Source organism: Heliangelus exortis, chromosome 17, assembly GCF_036169615.1.
Source record: "Heliangelus exortis chromosome 17, bHelExo1.hap1, whole genome shotgun sequence".
Lineage (NCBI taxonomy): Eukaryota > Metazoa > Chordata > Aves > Apodiformes > Trochilidae > Heliangelus > Heliangelus exortis.
The window spans coordinates 8,319,075-8,340,065 of NC_092438.1; the positions used below are offsets into that span (position 1 = coordinate 8,319,075).

Consider the following 20,991-nt stretch of genomic DNA (forward strand, 5'->3'; position numbering starts at 1 on the left):
GCTGCCCTGTTTTCTTAATCTGCATGCAGTTACTCCAAACCAGAAAGACAGAAGATGCTAGAACTGCAGGGTTTTTTTTGGTAGTATTTACTCCAATTGGGATACTGAACCACTCGAATCTTTGTTTCAAAGATGCTTCAAAAATCTTGCTTTAATGCCTCCATAAGTCTGCATTTTCTGGCAAAGCTTTGTAATTAATTCAGGTGGAATTTCAAGGGGAGATCCTAGAGGAGAAGAGCAGCACAGTTTGGCTCTGCTAGCCTGGAACTCTTGGTACTCAAAGAGGAAGTGTAGAGTCAGAGTGAAGTATGACAAGAGGTCCCTGTAGCAAGACTTTATAAAGGAAATAAAACTGCAATTTAATAAGATTTTCCAGTAAATAGCAAAACCCAAACCCTACTTTTTAGATAGTATCTTATATAAAAGATTAATAATAAAATTTATGTATAAAAGCCACAGCCTTCGTGATCTGATGGGCAGGACACATGAAAATTTAGCTGAGCATATATAAGCTTGAAAAGCAGGTGACAAGAGGAGCTGTCAACCATGTCGTGTATTTGTCCAGCTAACACACATCATGGACTGGTTGCTGTGGCCATCACAAGGGCATTAAGAGCAATGCTCAAGCTTCCTCAAGGCTTCAAGTACATCGTGATATCTTCAACCTGTAATTTAATGCATCTAAAAGCACTATTAAATGTCCTTGCATGTGTAACTCCGACCTGGCAGGGCACAAAGCAAACCCTGAAGAACTCCACTGCCTTTCAGCGAACAAACGGGCACCCTTGGTCTTCAGTCATTACCAGGCCCCCTGCTTTGAGCTGGAAGCAGTTCTGCCTAATGATCAAGGCAAGTTCCCTTTCACATCAGACAGGGACTGTGACAGATGCAAGTGGTTTGGAGGACTCGTTTCTGCCAGTCTTCTCGAGCAGCCAAGCAGTGTCTGAGTGGGTTTTATAGCAAATGTGCTCCAGGTTAAACAAGCTCCCCTGCAGCCTCCCACTGTGAGAGGTTATCATCTCCCACGCTCCTTCTGCTTTGGCCAAGAAGATAAAAATGAGGAAAACAAACCATGTCCCTGCAACACACCCAAGGGAAAAAGAGCGAGAAAAGAATTGGCAGCTTTGCTGGTTTTTTGTCACAGTCAGTTCTTAGCAACGTGGTGTTTGTCTGGACACAGCTCACTCGTGGAGAGAGCTGAGCATCCTCAATGCCACCTCAGTGTCCAAGCAGGTACCACGAGGCAATTTCTCTATTAATGAATAATTTGGCAAAGACAGAAGCCTTTGAAGAAAACAAGTAGGGATCTTCCAGCATCTCCCCAAAACATAAACCTGTAGATAACTTTCTTAATTATCCAGGCTACGTTATTCACCAGAAAGAGTTACTGCAGTTTCACTTAGATGTGTTGAATATGCAGAACCCTCTTTTCTTTGCTCTGCTCTTTCTCAAATAAAAGTCCAGAGTATCTAAAACATCCAAATATGGAGTCAGAGGGTACATTAACTTCCAGCTCCTCAGGGCAAAAAGGCAAATGTTTGATTTTTTCCTTCCCTTTTCATCAATTTATCAGGTCGCTTTCTTTATTTAAGTAAGTTGCAGGATCTGTGATGAAAAGAGTCCTCTTCCCCAGGATCGTGGGAAAGGTCTCCTTCAGCTTCTTAACTCATCTCAACCTGGTGGCAATTGCCTTTTAGTCCCAGGTTTCCTCACCCAGCTCCTCAGGGAGCTGAACTCTAGACCCTTGGTCCCCAAGCAGAAGGGAGTTGGTTTGTTTCCTTTTATTCATTGAACATTAAAAGTTTGTACAGACTTGGGATTAACAAACATTAGAGAGGTCCCAGCCAGTGAGAAGAGGGCTGTCACAGAGCAGCTTGCTGTGCATGCAAAGAAACTCTCAACCAAAAGAGTCAGCAATGCAAGGAGAATTAAAAAGCACAGTTAAATAACCCTAAATCCTCATGCATATTTATAAACCACATCACATCAAAATTAAATCGATACCACTCACTACCTACATATGGCCCCGAGAAGAGCTGGTAACTTGGATTTGCTTTACCCATTGTACTGAGGAGACTCAGAAAGTCACCATATGGGAATAAATTCCTGGGCTGAGAAGGGGAATTTCAGGCTGTAACACATCAGGGTAAGAGGGAGCAGAGGGGAGAGGAGGAGCAGCCATCCCCACCATGCAGACAGCAGCAAGGATCCATCTGAGCCTTGGCTACAGGGAAACGCTTCAGAGCGAAACCAGTTTAAACTCTTCTACTCCCATCACAAAGGAGGAAACATTTCTGGCACAAGGGCAGGTTTTTCAATTTATGCTGCACCTCTCTAGGTGACCTAAGCTAAATCTCCCACCCCCTGAGGGACTTAGAGCAGTACAAACATCTGCTTCAGTGTACTTTCTTGCCTTCCTCTGGGGGAAAATACATCTTGGTTGCCTGTAAAGCTTTGGTTACTATTAATCCACTTTTCCTTAAATGCAATTTGAACAAAATATATGGGAAAACGCTCAGGAACATCACACCGGGATCAAGAGCCTGTTAGCAAAATGATTCTGTCAACATGCTAAACCATCATGTTTACATCAATTGATCTCCAGCAACACATCTGCTTTGTTTAAGCTTAAGACTTCTACAACGTTGAGCCAAAACCAATTTGAATCTATCTTGAGATTTATTTGGAAGACACAAAACTGCCCGGACATCAGTGCAAGACTTAATGGTCTGAAATACATCTGTCCTGGTTGATTTTATTTCACCAGTTTTACCTCACCATGCTAACAGGCTGGAGAGTGACAAGCACATTTTGCAGAGAGATGTGAAGGGGCGATGATTTCAAATTTTACTGCTGAGTTTTCCAAGAATTATGACTGCCAGGTCAACTATAAACTGTTAAGACCCTACAAAACCTCATTCAAAACACAGTACTTCTTGCTGTAAAATTCAGGCTTTGATTTTTATCATCACTTTCTTCAACATCAATGTTGAACCACGACATTTTTATGAAAGAAAATTGTGAACAATGAGAAATTCTAGTTTTCTAGTGTTTCCTCTGTAGGAAACCAGTTCTTCAGCCTTTGTATAAGTGAGGAGAGGACAGTTCAGACTCACACAACCACAATCTTGCACAACACACCCTTGCACTGCAGTACTTACTCTGTCCCCATTAATTTTTAACCAGGTAACAGATAACTCAGCAGCACAGACCTGTTGCAGTTTAGAAGGCAGCTTTTCAACTTTTGTTTCAGCAAATGTGAAAGACAGCCTTTTACTTACTACAGATTTTCAGACAGCATCTTTAAGTCCAGAATCACACCAGCTTTCAGGGGTCAGATCAGCCCCACTATGGAGGAATGGATTTTTCCTTCATGAGACTTCTGTAGCAATTACCTGCCCATTTTTCATCTTTCAATTACTGTGTTGTTTTTAATGTAGTTTTAGTACCTTAAAATTACTGCTACTTCAGTTGCAGTTTTCAGCAGTACTCAAGCTCTCCGAGGGAGCTGAAGACACATATTCTGAGTTGCTTTCATAGGCAGAACCCCCAAATGCTCTTTAACACATCTGGAATGTACTGGCAAAAAACAATGAGATTTTTGCCTGAAACTGACAGTGAATAGCAGACAAGCACCCCAGAATTCATCTGCCTGACACAGCAAAAACTGTCCTCAAGAATAGCATTAAAAAAACTACTTGCATACATTTATATATTTTTATCCTCCAGCAGGTCAACAGCAGAAAAAAAAAATAATCAAGAGAGGTAATAAGGGAAAAGCACGTTTGATGTTAGTGATTTGAGAAAAAAAATATGATCTGTAATCACTGTGAAAGGAGTACAAATCTCTCCCATCATCTTGTTTAAGAGCTCAACAATGCTAACATTTCACTTGAGAAGGAATATCTGTTACTCCAGCCCACTCAATCACTCCTTTACTTTCTTCTTCAACTTAAAACCTTGAATCAGATGAATTCACTTACTGAAATTTGCAAATTACTAATCACCCATTGGCAGTATTGATCTGCACATTTTGCATTTGCACTGCACTCGGAATGAGACAGCCCTGGTTGGTGAACAGACTGTGAACATTGAAAAATGAGATTAACCAGCTAGCCCTATACAGATCAAGTTATCTGCTGCCTTGTTCACTTTTCCTGAAGCTTCCAGAATGCAGCAAACTGATCCCCTTAACTCAGAAAACATATCAGGAAGGTAAGTCCATTAGAAAAAAAGATGAGAAAAACCAAGTAACACAATTTCATAGAAAGCAAGCCTTGTCAAATAGACTTGAAGAGATTTCAAGTTAATTAAGATAACTGTGTTGACATACAGAATTCCTATTCTGTTAAAACATTTGCCTTGATACCAAAATTGCATTTTCTTTCAGAACTATCACGATGCAAAATCAGACTACAGCAGTTTTTGAATGGCCCAAAAGCTGTTGTACTAATAGTGACATTTCCCAGTTGCTTCCAATAAGAATTGCTTCTTTGGCTAATCATATGCAGCATACATTCCCTAAGATACATAAGCATAAATCCTTACCAAAATATGCAGCTAAGACAAAGGCAGAATTGTAGCAAACAACAAAGCATACAAAGATAGCTTAGAAATCTGATTGTGATGGGCACAATAATTCCACATGAATTCAAATGCATCAGGAGACATCCCAAAGCACAGAATACAGCCTCAGGTATATAACACAGCAGGTACTTTCTGGAAAACAGTGTCTGCAAGGAGGGCTTTTGACCAGGGTTAATAACTAAGGGGTACCTCCAATTTAATACTGTGAGGAGGAGAGAAAAAAAAAAAATAAAAAGGGAACAACAAGAATCTTTACATAGCTATGAGCAGGACAAGAGAAACGATGCTGTCTCTGAATGCAGCACTGATGAGCCCACTGCAGTGGTAATGCATCCAGGAGAGGTGTGAATGGGTAATAGGGCTGTTGAAGATTAAGAAAAGTTGTGAGAAGAGTTCCATGAATGATTCATGGCCTGGAAAACATATCTTAAAATGAAAAAAAGAATGGAAATCAAACTATTTAATTTACTATGGAGAAGACTGAAGCAATTTGATCAGGGTCTTTGGTGGAAATCTGACACCAGATGGTTCTTTAATCTAGGAAACAAAAGCATAGCAAGAACTCAATAGCTCACAGTGAAGTCAGTGAACTTGAAAGAATATATATTTTTAATAGGGATGGCTAGCCAGGGAAACAAATACACTGTCTATTGCTCAGTGTTTTTAAATCAATATTTGATATCTTATTAAAATGAGGCTCTGGAGCAACCACAAGTCAGTGGATAGAGATTTCTCTTAAAACTGTATTTTCTGTTATATAGCGGATCAGCCTAAATGGGAATTATTTTTGGCCATAAACCTCAACTCATTCAACTTCCTCCAATTCAAAAAAAAATGTTATTCAATATTTCATCCTTTCTTTCATATCATTAATTCCCCCTCTTACTTTCTAAGCCTCCAGACAATTCTGTAACTTCAGTATTTATTCCTCCTAGATATAGCAAGAACTTAGATGTTATCACTGACAGTTTAATCTTTTTCAAGGGGAGTTTTAATTTCTACAGAAATTATATTAGAATCAATGCCTCTAAATATAAAAATACTTCCAAATCTATGTTCAGCTTACATATATCAGACTGACAGAGCTGCTCAAATCCTCAGGTGATGGAAAAGCAGAATGACACTTAAGATACAGCCACAGATTGTGGTTTTTTCCCCTAAAGGAAATGTCTTTTTCACAGTTGTAACAACTTGAACACAGGCATGCTGATCCATACAGATGTAATCCAGCTTATTGGAAGAATACAAGGGTTATTTGGTCATTCGAGCACAAAAAAAATCAGAGAATGGAAACAGCTTTGTCACCTACCATCTTTCTTGGTCACTAGGATTTAAATCTTGATTTAAAAGAGTAAAGTTAATTTAAGGACTTGTGCTCTTCTGGGAGATGGTGAGGACTGAAACAATGATAGATTTGTGATAGATAAAGTCAGCCCACTAATTCCAAGCTTGGTTTCTCCCCACTACCTCCTTGCCAGCTCTTGTCTTTCTAATCCAGATTTTAAAAGCCTGACAGAAGACCATAACATGGCTGCCTCTCTATACCAAGAAGAAAAAAATCCAAACACTGCTAATTCTTCAAGTCATGTCTGCTTTCTCTGGATCAGTAATGAGTTTGTTCACGTTATTGAGAATACAATTCAATTTTATGGATTTGGCCTGGATCCTTACCAACCCCAAACATTAATTTGTTTTCTGAATGCTATCTCAACTGTAAGAACCAAGCAGTGTGTATTAACACACAAATGTATTTGCCTCTCTCAAAAGCTGCTCAATGAGATAGTTTCCTATTCAAAATGAAGCAAAGAACCAGTGAAACCAGGAGTACTGCTCTGCCAGGTAAGATGGTCAGCAAAATCTGGGTTACCATGTGATCTGGGCAATCCATGTGATCTCCTTGGGAGGAGTACAGGGCAGTTTCCAAGGTTTCCAAGAAGAGCCAAAGCTGCTCAGCTCCAAGCAAACTTAATTGTACCAGAATCTGACAATGCACCCAAACAGGTGGATTTGGACAGGTGTAATAGGTAGACAAAGGAAATGTGTTACTGAAAAACTATTTCCTTTCAAAACTGAACTGCTTCCCTCCCACTGTGTTCTCCAAACCGTACTGCACCAACAGCAGTTGCTACAGCCAAGGCCCTGAGCATCTCTTTAGCAGCACAAGGATCCAAGTTGCCAGGCAATTATTCATAAATTCCACAGAAGCCACTTGCTTACACTCTGTCATACACTCAACAGAGCTGGGATTTGTATCACCTCCTTCCTCATGGTCTCTCAGCCCCCAGCATGGTTGATAAAACCAGCCCATCCAGTGTTACCAGCCTTGTAGCTCTGCTGTAGCACCATCATCTCATTGATGCTGAGGTTTCTCTCCTGCCTCTACACCTCATGAACATTTATGTGGGAGGCTTTACTTTTCCAGAAATAAGCTTACTTGATCAAATATTTATAAATAAGTGAACAAGAGAGCCTGAGCCCTGGGTTTTTTGCTTATGACAGCCTTACTGCTGCTCTGTGCTTCTGTCATGGATGAGCTTTGCTGTGGTGCTACCACAGTGTAGCAAGGATCAAAGCAATCAGCCCAGCTTTGTTTTCAGGAGAATACCAATTTGTTTCTGGGGCCCTGACACAGGGATGGAAGTGGGAAACTCTTCTTCTTGTGTGTAGGTGGCTGTGCTGCTCTGCCAGTCCCTGTCTGGGCAACTGCTGCTGGTTCATTCTCATCTCTGGAAGTCATGAGAAAACAGTGTGCAATGGGCACCCCCAAAGAACGAGGCACTTGGAAGTGCATTAAACTCCAGCTTTTTATGTATTACTCTATTAAGTGAGCTCTTATGTCTCTAAGCTCTTGAGAAAGAACTGAAGAGCTGAAAAAACACAGGGATACGAAAAGCAACAGGGCAATAAGGATATATATATAATGTGGCTGCTAGTGCATTTTGAAGACAAATGTCACTTATTTTCAAACAAGTAAGGAATTTTCAAATTCTCTCTGAGGAAATGGGAGCATGCAGGCACACAGTAGACTCAAGGCTGCTTAAAATCTGACCTACAGTCTGGCTGCTGTGGCATGCTGCAAGGGATTTGTGACCTTCACCCTTACCTGGTCTCTCTCAAATATGCACAAGCCTTTGTGCAGCTGTGACAGGCATCCCAAAAATCACAGCAGAAAAGGAACTTAAATGAGGGAGAGAAGCTGGAGTAAGAGGATGGAGGTAGTTCCCATGCAAAGCACAACTAAAGAGAGCTGAGAAGGCCCCTCCTCCATGGGACTGTGCTGTTGCTGGATGTCAGCAGGACCCTCCTGGGATGAGCAAGAACACCTGCATGAGGTATTGGAATATCTACAAGGCTCAATTTAAACACTTCCATTCATTGCAGCCACATCTACCAGAACCAACTGAAATCTCCATTTATCACCTCCCCATTTCCAAGTAAATCGATACCACTGCAGGACACCAACTCTCTGGACAAGTAGAAAATGAGATGGCCCAGAGCCCTTGGAAATTCTCCCTGTTCCCTACCAGCTTGATACCAACTCTGCATCAGGCAGAGCCAATGCTGTAACATGGCCTCACACGATGCAGCAGCAGCCACTGCTTTGCTTCCAGCAGCTCCACGAGCCTGGAGCTGTGAGTAGAGAAAGAGCCCCCTCTGCTTGCTTCTCAACAGCTGTGAAAAGTGTGTGTGAGAGCCTGAGAGTTTAATGAAAGTATTCCTCTGCTGAAGTAGGATGTGGGCACTGTTAGCTGAGTTATAAACCCGGGTCTGTGTTTGGAGAGAAGGTCTGAAGAGTAGGACAACTCCTTGAGAAACAGAACAAGGGGCAGCCTGCAGCCAGCACTCCAACTGTAATGGGCTCTGAGTCATTTGCCAGGCAGCTAAAAGGTGGAGAGGATGAGGGACTGAGAACAACAGAAATGTGCTACCTACTGTCCTAACTGGGTTTTTAAGTGTTTGGCAAGAAAAGCTGGGAAGGAAGTTAACTAACCAAGGAAAGTCACCAAGAGAGGGACGGATGGTGGCACAGCTCCAACAATGGAAGGAAAAGATGAGAAAGCACTTCTGAGCCCCCTTGAGTGCACCAGTCTTTTCCAGCTGTGTAATTCTTATGGTAGATGACAGTGGTTCAGGTGGCAGAGACCATCTGAATCTTGTCACTCCAACAGCCTTATACTGATGCTACTCCCAGAGGAGTTACACTTACTGGGAATTAAATATCCTCCCACAGAAACTGGAAATAATTCTGCCCTCTCCCTCATTCAGTAGTCTTGCTAGTAACATATACATTAAAAATAGCTATGGAGCAATGCATGCTTCTAAGGAAAACCACAAACCTTTGCATTAAGTTTTACTGACCTCATATGTAAATCAGCCTGTAAAGACTGGTAGCCCATTACATACTATTCAATTACTCCAGCAGGCATCTATCCTGTGCCTTTCACACTGATTTGTAGCCTGTAACAGGTTCATAAACAGCTCAAAGACAACTGCTTTAGATTTCACTTAACTCCTTATCTATCTGCTTTAAACGGATTAAATAACTGTGTCATTAAAATGCTTGAAGTGAGCCTTTGATCATAAACTTCTCATCATTTTACAGTTATTGAATCTGATCCTTAATGAATCTTATTCTGCCATATTTCTCTGTCCTCTGTTACCAGCCTCGTTCCCCATTAGTCCTGGCTCCTCAGCCCTAATGCAATTGCTTTGTATGCCAGACCACTGCCTCCCTACAGCCCTCGATCCTATCTGCTGATTGCCCAACCCCGAGGAACGGATGAAGTGCAAAAATTTCATTTGAGGTGGGGTCAGAAGGAGAGAGAGAAAATAATCCACGAAATACAAACTGCATGAAACACTCTTTACATATTCACTGCACAGCTGCGTGACTGCAATCCCTTCCCAACTTCAACCAGAGGGGCCCTGGGCACTGCACACCTGAAAAAGAGGGGAAAGTGGGGCAGTGGTGTGCTCCCCCTCTTTCAAGAAAAAAAAAAAAGAAAAAAGAAAAAAAAAAACCAAAAAAAAAAAAAAGGAAAAAGCTGAAAAAAAAAAGAAAAAAAAAAGTTTTTACATAGTCAAGAATTGAAAGGAAAAAAAGCAGTATTGAAGTCAGGGGATTTTCTGCCACAAAGCACAACCAGGTTTTATCAGCTGTAATGAAGGATGTGCCTGATCTGCACAGCAGAGGGAAAAGCTAAGTTTGTGCTACCCTGACACAGACAGCAGCCACCAGCCAGTGGGGCTTTTGCAGATTCTGGAGAAGCATCACAAGCCCAGGCAGAGGCAACCAGTGAAAATGGAGGCAGACAAGATGCCAGTAACCTGGTCCACAAGTGCAAGTGGGGTTGGTAACAATCAAGGAGAAGAAACATTTCAGCAGAACACAACAACTGGTAGAGATGAGGGACCACAAGGGTTTAACTGAAGTAACCATTCTACACTCCAAGTTTTGCTCAGAAATAGTGATTAAATGTAGTGCTAGCTCTAGCTTCTTGCACCAGTTTAGTCTTGGCAAATCAAAGGGTCTCACTAGGGTCACTCAGAGGAGGGCTGACAGGAGGAATCTCCAAGTGTTAGGATGAAGATAGCAAACAGGAGGAGCTTTTGGTGCACAGACATTTATAAGTCCTTTTTAGAAGAGAATGCTCGTGGCAGGTCTCCTGAATCCTCATGGGTTTTTTTTTTAACCTGAGAAGATGATGAGTGTTTTTAGAGAGGAGTTTTTTAGGAAAGTCCATTTTCATCACACACAACAAAGAGTACACCTCGTTGATGCCTGACTATCACTCAAAAGAATGCAGAAGGACTCCTTGGTGAGAGTGGCTTTTATCCTTCAGAAATCAGTAGACATTAAAGGGAAAACAAGAAGGGCCTCTGAGTAGCCATGGGAGAGGAAAAACACCATGCAACATTTTAGGAGAACCAAATGCCTGTTTCAGCTGTGAATTCTATTAAAGTAACATGAAAGTGTTAAACTGGACGTTTAAAACCACATTTTTGATATGGAAGTGGCCTATTATGTCAACTTGCATAGTCCTTGCCAATGCAGCACACTGACTAATGTTAATCATTCTGCGTTCTAATTATCTCACCATTATAGCAATTTCCCTGATGATCATCTTTTTCTTTTTTTTTTTTTTTCCCCCTTTAGCTGTTGTTCAGTGTTTTTCAGTGATGCAGGCTGTGCAGCTCGGACCATCTCTTTGCCATTTCAGTGTTTCCAAAGAATACACCAAAGAGTGTGTTATTATCTCTCTCCATCATTCCCTTGGCTTATCAGGACATACTTAGTACGTTTCAACAAAAGGATGTTAAAGAGGAGGATGCTGATTTACTTCTGTCCCCTCACACACTGTTGTGGAAGCCTCCCAGATGAGGCAGTGGTGACCTCTCCTAGCACAGGGTCTGGTGACAGAGAACATAGCAGTGTTGACTACAACGGGACAGCAGGAAACAGCATCCTTGCTATTGCCCAGCTGGAGTGAGACTGCCTTAGTAACTGCAACAGAGCAAGAATGGATTTAATTTATTTTCTGTTTTACTCCAGAGGGAGAGAGAGGCCAGATTTACCCAGTGGCCTCATTCCTACCCCTAGAGCGTGAATTACAGATTTCAGAGCGAGAGGATAGAAGTAAAGACACAGGTAAGTCTCCTGAACCAAGGAAGTGATCAGTTTTTTCTGCCTCATCACTCTCATGCACATATAGTGGCATTTTAATTACCTTCCCCTATGTCTGACAGACATCCTGGGTCATGCAGAGAAACCTCCTTTCACTTCCTACCCTCACAAAATTTTGGAGATTTAAAAAAAAAAATCAAAACAAACAAACAAAAAAATCTATCTAGTCCCCTCTTCCTTCCTACCCAAGCAATTCAATTACTTGCCAGACAGCACTAAAAATCCACTGGAGAAGAATTTATTCTCTATTTGCTGTGGAAATCTCCTGTGATCTTATCTGTCTCTCAGTTCAAGCTCAAAGCTCAATTGTTTGTTGTTTTCTTTTTTCCTGCCAGTACAAGGAGACTTGAAGCAGGACTGAAATCTTTTCAGGTGGGGAGAGACAACAATTCACTTACAATTTATAGGAATAAGAGAGATTTGTGGATAAACTAAAATAATAAGAGGAATGGTTATGGGGCAAACTACTGGATTCTGAAGGGCTTTGAGTTAACTGCTCCAAGCAGTGAATTTAACTTTATCTTGATCTGACTGCCTAAAGAAATAAATACTTCAGAAGCAGCCTTGACCAGTTACAAGTTTTCAAGCTATCACTGAGTAAATCAGTAGAAGAGCATCATCCCTAACTTTCACACACATCTAAAGGGCTCAGAATTTCTTTTTGATCCCCTGAAAGCATGTAACATCAGTAAAGAACACTGTGGTGAACAGAATACTCAAAGATCTGAGACAAAGTTGGGGGATGAAAGGGTAGGATCAGAAGGAACACACTGGTAAACTGACCAACAGGTCTGTTGTGCAGCCCATCCAATGTTTTATCTCTAGGATGCTTGAAATAATGAACAACAGAAAAATCTCCAGGTGCAGATGAAGATCTCAATTCTAATTAGTTAGTGTCAACAGCAACATCACACTCAGAAGGCATCAGAGACCCTGAGAAAGCAGAAAAGCCATTCATCATTCAATCCCAAAATTACTTGGACCTAGAAGTGAGTGTTTTCATGCTACCCCAGGGCAGCCAGGAGGCAGCACCAGGGAAACTCCAGGCTGTCTGTGAAACAATCTGAGTGATGCCTCCTGCTTTGCACCCATATCTTCCAAGTCACATTCACATATAAATTCAACTGCATGCATTCTAATAATTGTGTGCAAGCATACATATATATATATATATATATATATATCCACAATTAAACTCACTGGTGTGGTACCTGAACGTTCAGGATCTTCACCATAAGGGTTGGACTAGATGATCTCTGAGGTCCCTTCCAACCCGGCTAATTCTATGATTCTATGATAATAATAATAATAATGACAATTCACACATATCTAATCATGCTTGTTCTTGCAAACTGAACAGATCAACCTACAAGCAATCCCTGACTCCTAGGGCAATAATCTGAAGGTCCACAACTGTAGCTGTGATTGATCTAGAGGGAAAGAAGCTCCACAGCTGAGCTTCCCTGCAGAGCCTGCCTTGCCAACAGCTCTTCACATCCCCCTACTCATAAAAATGAGAAAAGTTCTGTAATTACTACTGATTGCAACTGTTATATTGCACAGAGAAAAAGGATGTATCCACTGGAAGATAACCAGAAAAACATGAGGGGATCTCTGTGGAGCTCATATTTGCTGCACAACCTTCATGCTACTGGTTTTTCAAGATTTTCATCCTACTAGAGCCAGAAGCACAGTGAATCCCCTTTTCAGAAGCAATGTCTTTGTTCTCAAAGGTCACATTCTCGACTGAACATTTTGTGTTGTGTCCAACATGCACAATAGTTTTCAGGGACTTTTTATTTCATTTTACATGTCCTGCCAAAAATGCAAAGAACAGGCACAGCTTCTGTATTATTCAAGATACGTGGGGTTTAAATGTTGATCAGGGGCAGCAGCAGCTTTCCTGATGGAGCCAAACCCCATGCTTGAGTAAACACAGATGTGACAGATCACCTGGGAACCCTCCCATCTGTAAAGAACACAACTGGGCTTTACAGGCACACAGCACTGCCTCATGTGGCACTACTGATTTCTTTTTTAAATGATACAAAGAAGATGCTCTTTCACAGTATTTCGCTCACCCTGCCATCCTGTCTATCCTAATTTAAAGAGAACAGCCCTTCTAGCTAAATTAGGCATCATTTTCCATTCTCTTGTTACCTGTCTTTCAAATCTAGGTAGGAAAGCTGTCAAAAACAATTACTTTTTTCTGACTTGTCTGGATCTGTGTCTCATCAAACATTAGCAAATGGAAATTGAAGCACATTTGGAAGCTCAGACTGGGAAGAGACCATATCATGATCTGACTGTGTTTGGAGTGTGCTAGAAGATGCTCTGACACCAGGGTGATACTTCTCCCCACTAACACCCCTGGGTCTCTCCAGACACATCACAATTTCCTATCCTGAGCAAGCCTGGACTGCAGATCAAATTATTCAATGCCAACCATTTGAGTGACAGAGGAACATCAAGTTTCCCTTCCACTGCTTGATAAAGTTCTCCAGGGGAAACCTATTTTCTTTATGTAGATTCCTGCCTCCAGGCATCAAAGAGGTGCTAGGTCAGACTGATCAAAGGAAAGGGTTCTGGGATATGTAAGATAAGACATCAGCATCTCATGCACTTGAATCCCCTTGGCAGAGGTTGTAAAGAAAATGTCTTTCTCTGAAGCACACTGTCCTTTCCATCAGTGGCTTAGCTCAGAGCATCTCCCCATCTTCTGACGTGTATTTCAACATCATTATGACTGCTGCCCACTCTTCACTGTGACATGAAACAGGCAGATTTTCCTCTTTTCCCCATCACACCCATACACAAAGAATTGGCTAAACTCTGACTTCATTTCTTTTCCATAATCTGGGTAATATATCCTGGTCTTCTGTCTCTTAGAGACAGCAACGAGCTTTCTGCATACCAAGTAGGAGAGAAAAATCCTGAGTAACCAGAGTCTCCTTATCAGAAGGGTAAAACTGTTAAAAAAGGACTGAAAACTTTGACTTTACATAGAACAGTGTCAAAAAGTCATGCCACAACAGAAGTGGTAAAGACAAGGGCAGCATGAAAATGTTGCCTATCATTTTGTTTTAATCAGAACTTCAAAAATAATTGGGTCATCAAGCAAAGGCTGAAAGGATAACAATTAAAACTAAAAGCTTAATGTGGAGAGAGCTGTAACTTATGAATATGGTATTCATACAAAGGTGAGAAAAAGTACAAAGCTTCAGTAAACAAAGCTTGCCAGGCATTATTTTCCCTATACAGGTCTAAACGACATTTTTGTTTTGTTTCTGTGACATCAATGCAGAATTCAAAGCAGCAAAATAGAAAATGAAGGAAGAACAATTGAAAACTAATTTGTGCCATCAAACGACTACAGAGAAAAACCAGAAAACTATAAAGGGACAGTCACTCTTATAGTTACTCAAAACTTCACTTTTTCTTCGCTGTGTGATAAATAAGATTAGAGGAATTTAAAAGTGAAGCCTCTTTTTAAAATGGTTGTGTCTGTCTCCTCAGCCTTGACTTTCACCTGCAGGATGATTCCCAGGAATCAGTGGAATTCTCTTCTTGCTCAGGAGCCTTCTCCACTTCATACTTACTGCTACTTCATCAGGGAGCATACTACGTTGGGTGGGGCATTTTATAAACTATGTGTCTGGACATGTAATTATAGCTGAAATTACTCATTTTCTTACATCCTTGCTCTTTTTACCACTCATGATCACCAGAAGAGCAGTGGCTCTGTCCCCACACCTTCCATTCAAGCAAGCAGGGCACACACACTCAGAACACCCCAGATTCAGTGGGCGACCTCCTGCCACGCAACCACCTCTTGTAAGATTTGTAAAACTCCACTCTTTATTATTCTGCAATGTCTTTCCAGAAAAATCAAGTCTTGTTTCAAGCCAGCTTTCTTGCACCACAGCGGGAAAAAATTCTTTAGTGTTTACCCCTTGCAGAAAACATGCTCTGGGAACAGCCTCCCCTTTGGTGCAGCATCCTCATCTGCATTTTCTGCTCATCACCCGTTTTTCTACTCTAGCATGGATGCTACTTCTCCAAGTTAGTGCTTCATGTTTACTGATACAACAACCTTTTCCAGTGGGACATTTCCTCTGCCCCAGCTCTCTCCCTCCTTGCTCTGTGCTGCTGCTTAGGTATTGATGCTCAGTGCACTGACCTCTCCCTGTTTCAGAGCTGTCAGAAAATCCAGAGCTCACCCTTCTTCCCCTTCTGCTCAACTAATGAGCTGCACGATGCCACACAGGTGCTGATATTTTCAGGGATAGTGGCAGAAGTTCATTAATGAATTTATTATGGATTTTCGTGTTAAATGTATTATGCAAATGTTAATCAGTTTCTGCAGAACTTTGAGAAAGGTGTTGCATGAAATAAACAAAACGGTGTTAGCTCTGGCAGAAAAATTTAGAGAGCTTCAGGTGTTTAATATTCAATGTGCAAATTCCTTCAAAAAAAAATTTTTTTTCTAAAGGGCATGTTGGTAACATTTCCCTGCACAAATGTGAATCTACACACTCCTGGTCCCTGATGTTAACAAACATTAGCAAGCCTGTATTGTGCATGTCCTTGTTTCATTCAATATAAGCTTTGCACATCACATTTATCAGACCACTGAGGCCAAGGAACATCTCCTTGAACTACCTAATGACAAACCTACAACCTGATGACATGTTTATACTTCCCCTTTCTACTCCCTTGGAAGTTTTCTAATTCCTGTTAATTCTAATAAATGTCATGTACTCAGAATTAACACGTACACATAATTTGCATAGCCCCAGTTCACTCAGAGTCGTGTAGTCCTCAAGGCTGGGAGCACTGCAGATCCAACACTCCTTCCATTTTACACTGCTTCTAGGGCTTTCTTTAGTAATTAATCCACATGGCAAAGGAAACCTTGTTTTCTCCCAAAATAACACATATAACAATTTATAGGCACATGATAGGGGGAACTGTTATCTCTCACCTTCATTTGAGTTACCCTTCATCCTATACTCTTAGCAGTTCACTGTCAACACTACAGAAAACTGGGCACCTTGACTATAGTTTAAGCAGCTCAAGCAATCTTGAAGGTGAAAGCTTAAGAGCAGAGGATTTTGCTCGTGTGAACCAGCAGAGAACACATTTAGTGACTCTGTGGGGCTTCTCTAACCCTGGCACTTTACTGTCTGCACCAGGTCATTCTCCAGCACTGCTGTCACCCATGGTACCAGAGTCATTCAGTCCCTGCTGCAACCATATGGGCTATATGCTTACATGGGGAGAACTTCTGAAAGTATAGAGGTACCTGCAAATACCTAAAAATACCTTTGCAGTGAGGCTAAGAATTAGGGATGCTGAACCCTGAGTGAAATGCCTAGGCTACACCTGAGTCAATAGTTCCTAGAAATTTAACCAAGGCAACACAGATGTTTATTGCATTTGATTTTTTGAGCAAAACTGTGGAGTGACCTCCAGAGTGATGTCTGCCCATATATCCTTGAGCAGATATGTGCTTCCTTACATCAATGAAGACTTGCTGCAGCCTGTGAAATTTAGAAGATAATCTCTGCCTGTAAACGATGAGCTTATTGCTGATAAAATCTAGGAATCTGTAGAAAGGATCACAGATGACTTTGCTACTCATCCACTCCCACATTCTCCCATGAAGCTCAATGCACTGGATGAGCAGGACAGCACAATATGACCTTGTATAGACCTGGACCTGCACTTCTCTGCTTAGCTCCTCTTCTTTTCATTGGCTCTCCTCCTATGTGTTCTCAGCTATCCTCTCTCATATCAAATGCAGCTGAAGTGCACAGATTTCTTCCATCCAAAACCTATAACTAACTGAAGAGACACCAAGTCTCTTCCAAGTGGTTTGTCCAAGCCCTTTTGTTTGGTTAGTTCTTTTTTTGAAAGACCTGAACTTGACCACCTGAGGTTTTCACCAAGGACAAGTGCCACAGAAGCTAATGTGGACCACTGGATGCACAGATGAAGGCAAAAAGACAGGAGGTTTTTCAAAGAGAAAGCACAGAGATAATACAGAAAGAAGACTCACAAGCATTTGCGAGGTTAATTAGAGAACTTTGAAAGGTTGAGTATGTTCCTTTACGTTTTATAACAGTGTGAATGTCATTCATCATTCTTCATTGGTCACATAATGAACACTTAAGACTGTTAATTGGGCTCAACATTGCCTTGGGCTCTTAACTCCAAGCTGTAGCCAGGGACAAGGCACTCAAAGTTGAGAAGTTCAGAGTTTGTGCCAAATGATGAATCTTTCACACAGACAAAGTACCCTTGTAGGGTCTCACTCAGTTCCTGAGATCCTCTCCCAGCTTTCTGTGACTTGGTTCAGGTTGCCTTGATTACCAGCACCCACAAGTGATTCCTTTTACTCAGAACGGGGCAGAAAACTACCAGCTCCTTCCAGTCAGCCTTATAAATACACATACTCAAAAGTATGAGGCTCCTAGTTTGGCTACAGGACTACAGGTGATTTTCTAGCCCAAACACATCTCAGCATAAAAAATCATCTCCCTGCCTTTTAACCATGTAGATCCACTTACTGAATTCTTAACTGGAGTTTCATTTTTCTCATCAACCAGCTGCAAACTAATTACAAGGACTTCTAACTAGTCCTGCTCCCTCTCCAAGCATATGGATCCAATTAAGTCAAACTGCAGCTGATTTTCATCAATCTTCCTTGAAGCAGCCAAACTTGAAGCATCTCTTCTCCTTCAGCTTGAAGAGGAGAGGAGGAAAAGCAGGAGACTGGTATTTGCATAAGGAACACTTCACATTGCCTGGTTGCCTGTAAACACAAGGCTCCTAGCAGTAAGAAATGCTAATTGAAAACTCCTCACAAGACTTTCCTTCCACTTCATCCAAAAAGCACTGATTTGATCAGTCTCTTTTGGTCTTGGCATCAAGTTGCACTTTTCCATGAGCATCTCAGGAAGATGGTCCAGACCATTGCAGATAGCTCACCAAACCAAACCTTTCACTGGAATGTCAGCAAATTGGGCCACAAGCAGTAATGGTGTATTTGCTTTCCTGGAAGCATTTTGCTTCGTTGAAAGAAATAAGGTTAGAGGAGATAAAATTGTCTGGCTAAAGCCACCGTTTTCAGATATTATTAAAAGCCCTCTCCTGAACCATAGTTCAAATGTTTTTCTTAACATAACGTCCTGAGCAATGGGAAGGCACCTTAGCAGGGTGTCATTTCTCCAGAGTTCCTACATTTCTTGTGCTTTTGTAATCTGAGGTTTTCATTAGCAGTAAAGACCTGACCAGTGAGTAATATCCATGCTAAAGTCTTTATACCAGTGAAAGAAAATCAATGCAGCCTGTAGCTAGGTGTCAAGAGCCAAGGGGTTCTGGGAAGAAGGGCTGTGTGGAGGTGGGAAGTACCTTCAGCCATAATTCAAAGCTGTCCCCACACAAGCACAGAATACAAAGAGATGTCAGACATTAAATGCACTACTGCAGATAGCTATCAGAATCTCAGTTTCTTTATTTGCTAATCCTGAGCTCAGGGATCATGAATCACTCACCTAACACCAAAGTACCTTTCCACGAGCTCACTTGCCCTCTAAAGAGTCCATTGGAGTCCTGTAGCTCACAAAGTGGGCTACTGTTAGCAGCAGCCAAAACAGAAATGAGCAAAAATCATGCACCAACACTCAGATACAAAAGGATCTGAGAGAAGACAAATATTTTTTAAACTTTATTCCTTTCCACAAGTCATTAAAATGAAACTGATGTTTCTAATTACCAAATGTATCACCTCACACAGCTTTGTGAACTCAACAGACCTCCTTCTTCTTCCAAATTCACAACTTTAAGACATCCCTTCAATGTATGTCATTTAGTAGATACGGTTCCAGAAAGTGAGATGTTTTCTTTTTTTAAAAAAAAGGAATTGCAGATAAAGAGTTGTAAGAAATTGGCCTCATCCTACCTTGTTTAATGTCACACCCTGCTTTCTCTTACATCTGTATTTGAGTTGATGCAGAGCTTTTCCCATGTTTGTAAATTCAATCATCTTTCTGTTCAGTAAAATTTTCTTGTGATTTCTGTGTATGAAAAACTTGACTTGCTTTCCCCCCCCCCTCTTTGTGATAAAGAGATGTTATTTTAACTGATCATTTCCAGTCAATTTTTAAGAGATAGGAATAAGGAACATGTCAAACTATCAACATTTCAGTGACCTTATCTGAATGTATAATAACATTTTCAGCGTATTTGCTCAGCACTGATAGAAGAGGTGAAAAGGAATCTCCTTCCAATGTGTTTATATATATATATATATATATATATATATATATATATATATATAAAAAGTTGTTCTAAGCTTGGCCTGTCAAGATACTTGATTCTCAAGGTGCATAAAAAATGAGAAGGCTGATGTTTTCCTCTCTGAGGAGTTCTGAAATCTTCACCATTGATTCAGGTGGGCACAGACTGATCGATACTGACATTTTAGCATTCAGCTTACATATTCCTGTATTTATGTTTTCCTCTCTATTCCTCTTTCAGAGAAGCTGCTTTTGGCATCCTGATCTCCCCCCCTCCTCTCACAAAGCCCTGATCTGCACAATACTGCATTCAAACAGCAAGCACCATTAATGAGATTGGGATCATGGGAATGCTGTGAAGATGTTTGAAAGCCTTTTTGGTGAATGGTACAACTGCTGCTGCACAGTAGCTTTACCACAGTATGAAGGTCCCCTCTTGTTCCTATCACCACATTATTCTTCTGCACTGTGAAAGCTCAGCTGTCCAAACTGTAGGTGCTGATGGTCTCTTATTACTGAGGACCAAAAGGCAGACAACCAGCAAGACTACACTGAAAACTTTGGACCTTTCCTCTTTGAATGTGCAATTTAAAAGCTTGGTGCTTTGGCATCTCAAGAGCTGTATCACCTAGCAAAGCAGAGCATCTCAAGATATCAGCAAGAAAATCAGGAATTTGTCTAGCCAGGTCTTTTTGGAAAGCCAGCAGCCATTTTAACACAATATTGGCAGATTAAACATGACCTGAGTGAGTTGTAATCTGCTCTGAAACTAAAGCTGCTGTGTTTGTTGGAGACCTAACCAACCAAACACCAGCCCAAAACTTTCATCTCCTTCTGATGGCTGAAATCCAATTAAAGGAGAGCCAAGTGACAGACTTCACACTAAACATGGCTCAGCAGAGATGCTCAGTAGCTCTTAGCTCCCTGCTTTATCAAAGCTGTCACTTGCCCTGTTTCTAGGAATTGGTAATAAAAAAAAAAAAAAATAAAAAAAGGAGATTTGATTTGCCTTTAATAGGTGTCAAGATAAAAATCAATGGTCTGTCTGAAATCTGGGTAATTTCAAACCTGTAAGTTTTCTACCATGAAGCAATTTACACAAAAATAACAGGAAAAAAAAAATAAAGAGAGAATGAAAGAAAAATTAAGAGAATGAAATGTTTCTATGCTGAATTGTTCAGCATATCAGAGAAAACAGAAGGGAAAGATAACACTGTTCATAGCAGAATGGTCTTTGTTTAAACAAACAGGCTCAGGTTCTTGCTTGCTGCAGTATTTTTCAAACATGGAACACTCTAAAACCTTGAAGCAACTCCCCTGTCTCTTCTCTGCATGGGAAAGCTGTTCCCAGAGCAGGGGTTGGATGAATACATGGTCCATGCAACTGCTGCAGGTGCCCTTACCCTCCTTCAAGGA

General features: G+C 41.1%; 1 protein-coding gene across 4 annotated transcripts in view; it reads right to left on the reverse strand.

The window, feature by feature from the left end:
• MAD1L1 (mitotic arrest deficient 1 like 1) overlaps positions 1–20,991 on the reverse strand; it is a 345,232-nt gene that overhangs the window by 125,587 nt on the left and 198,654 nt on the right. The gene's annotated exons all lie outside the window — the stretch shown is intronic.